General features: G+C 32.1%; 1 non-coding gene across 1 annotated transcript; it reads right to left on the minus strand.

Annotated features, from left to right (window-relative positions):
* Window positions 1–2,410: 2,410 nt before the first annotated feature.
* LOC123284869 (U6 spliceosomal RNA) lies at window positions 2,411–2,517 on the minus strand. The gene has a single exon (XR_006526314.1). It is a non-coding gene; the product is annotated as a U6 spliceosomal RNA (small nuclear RNA).
* Between the last annotated feature and the right edge of the window lie 4,730 nt (window positions 2,518–7,247).

Raw genomic sequence — 7,247 nt, forward strand, 5'->3', positions numbered from 1 at the left:
GAACACAAACTTTATCAGGCTAAGAACATTCTCTTTTACTTCTACATTAAAATGTATGATTTTTTTAAAGAACATATCATGGACTAAGCTTATGATTTTGTTAAATCTTTGTTTCAGTGCATCACATTGTTTGATACGTTCATGAGAAGCCGTCACTGCTTTCCAGGGTTTCTTGGAATCAACCTTTTTGGCCTTGATGTCTTACTTTTAAAACATTGCTGATTTCTGCTTGATAATCTTAAGTTTTTCTTCATCACATTTTTGTAAGTGAAGTTGGCTTTAATTTACTTTTCCATTACTTTCATGGTCAAGTTTTGATATCAAGATTGTTACAACATCATAAAATGAATTACAGTATGTCCCCTCCTGGTTTATGCTCAGAGAAATCATATGTAATATTGGAGTTATTGCTTTGTTTCCTGTTTGGAAGAGCCTGCCAGTAAAGACATCAAGGCTTGAAATGATCTTTATAAGTTGATTTTTGATTACTGATTACATGAGTTTGTTATAGGATAATTCAGGTTTTGTATCTCCCTTTAGATTACTTACTTTTAGTGAAATACATGTTTCAAACAATTGTATATTTCACATGCATTTTAAATTTATTGAGCTACACTACTCATATGACCCTGATTTATCTTTTGAATGTTTGTATGATCTACAAAAGTGGTCAGCAAATTGTCAGCTGTGAGCCAGCCAGTTTTTATAAGTAAAGTGTTACTGGAATACAGTCATGATCATTCATTTACATATTGTCTATAATTATTTTGTGCCACAACAGTAGAATTGACTAGTTTCAACAAACCATATGGCCCAAGAAGCCTAAGGTATTTATCATCCTATCCTTTAAGAATAAGTTTATTGACACCTGATATATAATTACTTCTCATTTCATTTCGGATATTGGGTATTTGTTTCTTATTTTTTTAAACAGTTTCTCTAGATGTTTGTCAATTTTCTTTCTCTTTCGAGTTTTATTGATATATAATTGACATAGAACCTTGTGTTAGTTTAAGATGTACAACATAATGATTTGTTACATGTATATATTATGAAATGATTACCACAATAAGCTTTGTTAACATCCATCACCAAGGTCTGTCAATTCTTTAATGCTTTCAAAGAACTAACATCTCTTTGCTTTATTTCTTGACTTCTTTTTCTCTATACTCTTAATCACTATGTATATATTTATTACTTCCTTCCATTTCTTGTTGCTTTTTGCTAATTTCTTAAAATAGATGCAAAACAAATTTAACTTACTAATTTCTAAGATTAAGAATTTAAATTTCTAAACTTGTCTCCAAAATGCCACATTTTATAGTGTAGTGCATTTCTTGCTTTCTAGTTCAAAATATTTTCTAATTTCCATTATGATTTTTTCTCAGACCTTGAATTATTGAGAAGTGAATTTCTTAATTGTTAAATATATGAAATTTTTCTGACACTGTGTTATTGATTTCTGGTATAATAATATTGTGATGAGAGATCTTACTGTATATAATAGATCTTGTTCTATTTGATATCAGTTTTTAAGTTTATTGAGAAATGTAGCTTCTTTGAATCTTCTATGTACTCTTGCAAAAGATTTTTTTCAACTGTTAGATATTGTATTTATTTATGCCCTTTATGCTAAGTTTTTAAATTATGTCAAATTTTCTTTTCTTTACTGATTTAAAAATCTGTTGTTTGGTCCATATCTACCTATCTACTCACTTATATATAAATATGTATAGTTCCCAATGTTGAAACAACTATTGTCATTATTATTTTTTAAAAGTATATTTTAGGATTTGATAATAAGCCTCATTTCTATTTACCTTCCTAATATACATAATTTATTATTTGTTATATTACACCATGCTTATTTGATTTCATATATGTCTAGAAGATAGATCTTAACCCATATCTATATTTATATTTTCAGCACATGGCATATCCTAATAAAAAATATCTTTTGAATTAATCATCCTATGTATACAGAAATTGCTCTTTCTTTATATCTATTACTATTCCTGTAACATTCTTCTAGCTATCAGACATTGGGCTAGTTAATTAAGTTCTCAGCCTTTACTTTCTTGTCAATAAAATGGTGATAATAATACATACCTGATCAAATTTTTGTGAATATTAAGCATTATAACATATGTGAAAGAGCATAATAAATGAAGCAATATAAATTTTGATGTGACATCTTTGTCATAGCAGGTAGTGGTAGCAGCAAAAATAGAATTTTCTTTTTTTCATCTTTATTGAGGTATGATTAACACAAAAAAATTGTATATATGTTTAAGGTGTACAACTTTTTGTTTTCATATGTGTATACATTGTGAAATAATTGCCACAATCAAGCTGATTAGCATGTCCATCACCTCACATAGTTACCATTTTCTTCCTCTCTTTCTTTCCTTTTAATATGGAATGCTTCATGAATATGTTGGTCACCCTTGCACACAGGCCATGCTCATCTTCTCTGTATCATTCCAATTTTAGTATACGTGCTGCCAAACGAAGCACAAAGGATTTTCAATTCCAAGATTCACAGCTGTTAATTTGGGCTAAACATAATTATATTCCTCTGGTTCTGGGAAAACTTACCTGTTGTTTGTTTATAGAATTGAATATACATTAAATCAGTGCAAGAATTCTTGTCTTTTTGCTCATTGCTGTAGCAATCTGTAGCAATAAGGATAAACTAATGAATAATTTTATTCAACAAACATGAATATATGTATGCATATATTATATATAGACATAGTGTATGTATGTATGCCTCGTAGGTGTGTGTGTGTATACTCACATAATCATATGATAGGTGTGTGATTAGTAGTAATTCCAGCACTAGTTGCATTAATTTTTGTTAGTTTCCACTCTGTTCCAAAATGTGCTAAAATATATAGAGAGTGGTGGAGAAATTGACTATTGCTCAGATATTCTGCTAGCCTTAATTAGCAGTAGCTTTTTCCAGAGTGGCGTAGTACCTACAACTAGGATGCATAGATCCACCCTGCCTGGAGGTTTCTACAGTTGGATGGAAATAGATTGAATTAACTTTCACCTTTTGAGTCCTATAACTTGTGTCAAAATTTTCCTCAGAATTGTATTTTATAGTCTTGATTGAAAAGTCTTTGTAAACCTTACTTTCATATGCTTTCTTTACTTTTAATTTAGAATCTATTGCATATTGTTATAACTTAAAAAATTTCCTAAGACTATGGGCAAAAATATGGAAGTGGTAAAATTATATTTTCACCTTGGTAATATCTACACCAAAACAGTAATAAGATAGAAACTCATCACTACTTTGTTCTGTTTCAACAATAATATTTACTGAAATGAAGTTTGTCAACTTGTGTCTTTTGACAATAAAGTCAAAGTAAACCATTAATCAAATTCAGCAGATATGAAATTAAGAATAGTAATGTGAGGTATTCAGATATTGCATACATGTAGTAGTAACTTGATCTTGTAGGAAATTAAATTTATTTAAGCAAAAGACCATAGTTAACATACTGCATCATGAAATTAGGAATGAAATTCCGGCCTATTAGTCATGCAGAAGATTGCAATTAAGTTTTGTTATTTTCATGAAAGTTTGAAATTATGCTTTTAAATCTTTCACTCAAGCCTAAATTTTACTTCAGTTATAACCAAAACAAATGTTTTAAATTATAAATACTTTAAAACAGATTTTATGTATATTAAAAAAAAAACAGTTTGAACTATTGCATTTTTTCTTAACTACCTTAGTAGTTCTTAACGTATTTTCTCTTGGAATGCATAACACAGTGTTTCATGTACTATGGTTATATTAAGACTTTAAAATGATATTCCTTTGAGAGACATTAAATAACTGAGTGTTCAAAGAAGCAAGGGAAACTCTATTGAGCCTGGGAATGAGAAATCAAATGCTAAAAATTACCTACAATACAGAAAATTTTAACAAAAGTATAATCTATATGACTATATATAAGGGAGATACTTCAACTGTGGTTTTGATATCATGCTGGAAAGTGGACTGACTCATAGGCAGCTCTTGGTACCTGCACGAAGACTAGACATGACTAGTGAGAGATGAGGCTTGCCCTTAGGAGTCGAGGAGAAATTTAAAATTGAAGTGAGGCTAAGAGAGGCATCCCGGAGCTCCAGAATTCTGTATATGATGTGGAATCTAGAGAAGTTTCTGTTAAGAGACCTGAAGTAAATATGTTCCAAGAGGCATACTTAGGAAAAGGAGAAAAGCAGAAGAGGTTTCAGGTGAAATAAATGAATTTGGCATAGTATAGGCACCCAAAAATCTAAGCACCAACTTACTTTTTCATAGGTTAAATATTTTTTCCAAATAAACTATTGACATAAATAATTATCAAAAGATAGTCATTTATTTTTGAGATAGTCCAAAGATTTAAGCAGTGGGATTGAGATAACTACAATGGGAAATAAAACATTTCAGGAAACCAATTATTTGAGAGGCACATGAAAAATTCTTTAACAACCAGAAAACCGTACATGTTCTTTAATGGGAGAAGGATATGATGTAAATAAATAAGCAAAAAGTGTCAGTATATTTGTTTTCCATTGTTGTGTAACAAATTATCAAAAAATTAGTGGCTTGGAACAGCATACATGCATTATTTCAGTTTCCATAGGTTCATAGTCTGGGCATGCTTTGAAGCTCACAATTTTGCAATCAAGAGGTTGTCTTGACTGTTGTCTTATCTGAAGCTCAGAGTCTTCTTTCAAGCTTAATCATGTACATGATATCCCCTCATAGTCACAGGTTTCCCCATGTTCAAGGAGAGGGTGTTATAGAGAACATGTTTACCAGGAGGTGAGAATCTTGGAGATCATCTTGTGAGTCTGCCTACCATAGTCAAGAACTGTAAGGCACCTGAGATTTTACCCCACTTGAAAGCTAACTGCTAACTTGCCATAGTTTTATAGATGCTGGGAGAGGACACAAGATCCCTGAGTCAGGACCAAGGATGTTATTACTCACAAACCAGAGGTAGCACGTGTTTCACGACTGCCTTGGTTTCCCTTCACTCCCAGAGCTATTCAGGGTTATGCTGAGTGGTCCAGGTAGATGCTGCACACATGGATGTGTGTGCCTTGGCTGAGGAAGCTCTTATAGAGAGGCCAGCAGTACTCCTATCCAACCTTTGCTCTCTAGGAGGACACTGTCTTCATTATCCTTGTCAGGAAGCTAATCTTCCCTTTGTCCCGATGCAAGACACTATTGTTATCTTCCAAGGCTGTTTTTTATACAAACAGCTTTGAAGAGATTGCCTGCAACTAAAGCTTTCAATGTCCCTTACTCGGGAGACATGCAGAAATGCAAGAGACTTAGGGAGAACATCTTCTTTATATGTCTTTTTATAAATTGATTTTAATCAGTTTATATTTGTGTATTAATTTCGTAGTTTTAAAAAGTAATTAGAATTTGGCAACCTTTCTTCTATATCTAATTCCTTTTCTTCCTTTGCACCTTAAAAGCAGACATCATGCTTTAGTAAGATCGCTTAGTTTCAAAACTTCATTCAGCTTTTACTACCAATTGCTTACTAGTGAGTCCTACCATGTGACACGTAAAGTTTATTATCTGCTTCTTATTATTTCAGCTATATTTTTATCCGCATCCTTAAAGTTGGATTTTCATCTTTTTTTTTTTTTTTAGGTATGCTTTTTGGTGAGGAAGATTGTCCCTGAGCTAACATCTGCTGCCAATCTTCCTGTTTTTTTTTTTTTCCTCCCCAAAGCCCCAGTACATAGCTGTATATCCTAGTTGTAGGTCATTCTAATTCTTCTATGTGGGATGCTGCCGCAGCATGGCTTGGCGAGCAGAGTGTAGGTCTGTGTCCAGGATCCCAACCAGGGAACCCTGAGCCGCAGAAGCGCAGCACACAAGCTTAACCACCATGCCACAAGGCTGGCCCCAGATTTTCATCTTTTATTTGTTTTCAATCTGAACAGAATTATAAGAATGTGGATAAGAGCTTAGAAACATTGGACTTGCCAAAAATAACAAAAAAAGTGATTATAAATAAAAGATTGTAAAGAGTCTAGGATCCTGTAGTGAAACTAAAGGACTTTCTCTTTTTGGTCTTACTTATTATTTCCTTTAAATGGTTTTGGGACGCCAAGTGTTTGACAACCATGATTTATTTTCTTCTTGTTTGATTGCTGATTTGTATAGATAAGGCTGAATATACTTTTTACGTATTGAGTTCATGTACTCTGCACAAAGCAAGTTAAAAATTTTGTCTCTTCTACTTCTTAGCTGAAACTAGCCTGAGGCATAATCATTGTCAAGTTGTGTTTCTCCAGCACTTTTCTCTGCTTCTCTAAGGCAGAGAAGACAGCCAACTACTACATTAAAGGCCTATTGATTGTCCTTCATGTAAACTCTTCAGGGAATACATGGTGATGCGTGGCAATTTGGGTTAAGTGTTCAGAAAGCTGCTCTCCCTCTATTTAATATAGAGAAAAATTAATCTCCAAATTCCTTCATGAGATCGAAAAAGGAATATATTATTTACACTATCTCTTTTTATAATATATGGCATAAAAAATTAAAGAGAAAAATGTTAGATGTTTCAGAGTCCATATTATTCACATATAAGAGGGCAATACTGAAAGTGAATGTGACTAGCAGTAAAAAATTAAATATATACATAGAAAATTGGGGGAATTTAAAAACTGTTTCATGAACGCAGTTCCAGCTCAGATAGTAACAAGGAAACAAAATAAATAATATTCATTATAATGGATATTTGCCCAAACCACATTTCATTAAAAAAGAAGGTTGCTGTCTAATTGACAAAGTTGGTAATTGTTCTCTATTTTTGGCTGTCAACTTAATCTAACTAAAGCCTATTTATGGAAGGTTTAAAAAAAGAACATTCTAGCATCATTTCTAAAAGTTCTTTTTAGAGAATTGACAGCATAGTTTTATAACATACACTCTTATGTCTCTGTGAAAACTAAAAATTAACCGAAAATAGTTAAACTCAACATTTTATTCCCAGGTTAAGGAGTGTCTAAATCAGGATGCACATTTTAATAGACCAGACACTTGAGGGCAATATAGGATAACATAATATTATTAAATTATTTACATGTCTAAGCATATCATATTTCTGAAGGATTATAAACACAGCATTGATTTTCCCTTCTTTATGTCTTTACTCTGTGTAGACGTAGACAGAAGATGAATAGAGCAATAGAATACATTTCTGCTTATTCAT

This window comes from Equus asinus, chromosome 3 (genome assembly GCF_041296235.1).
Source record: "Equus asinus isolate D_3611 breed Donkey chromosome 3, EquAss-T2T_v2, whole genome shotgun sequence".
Classification (NCBI taxonomy): Eukaryota; Metazoa; Chordata; class Mammalia; order Perissodactyla; family Equidae; genus Equus; species Equus asinus.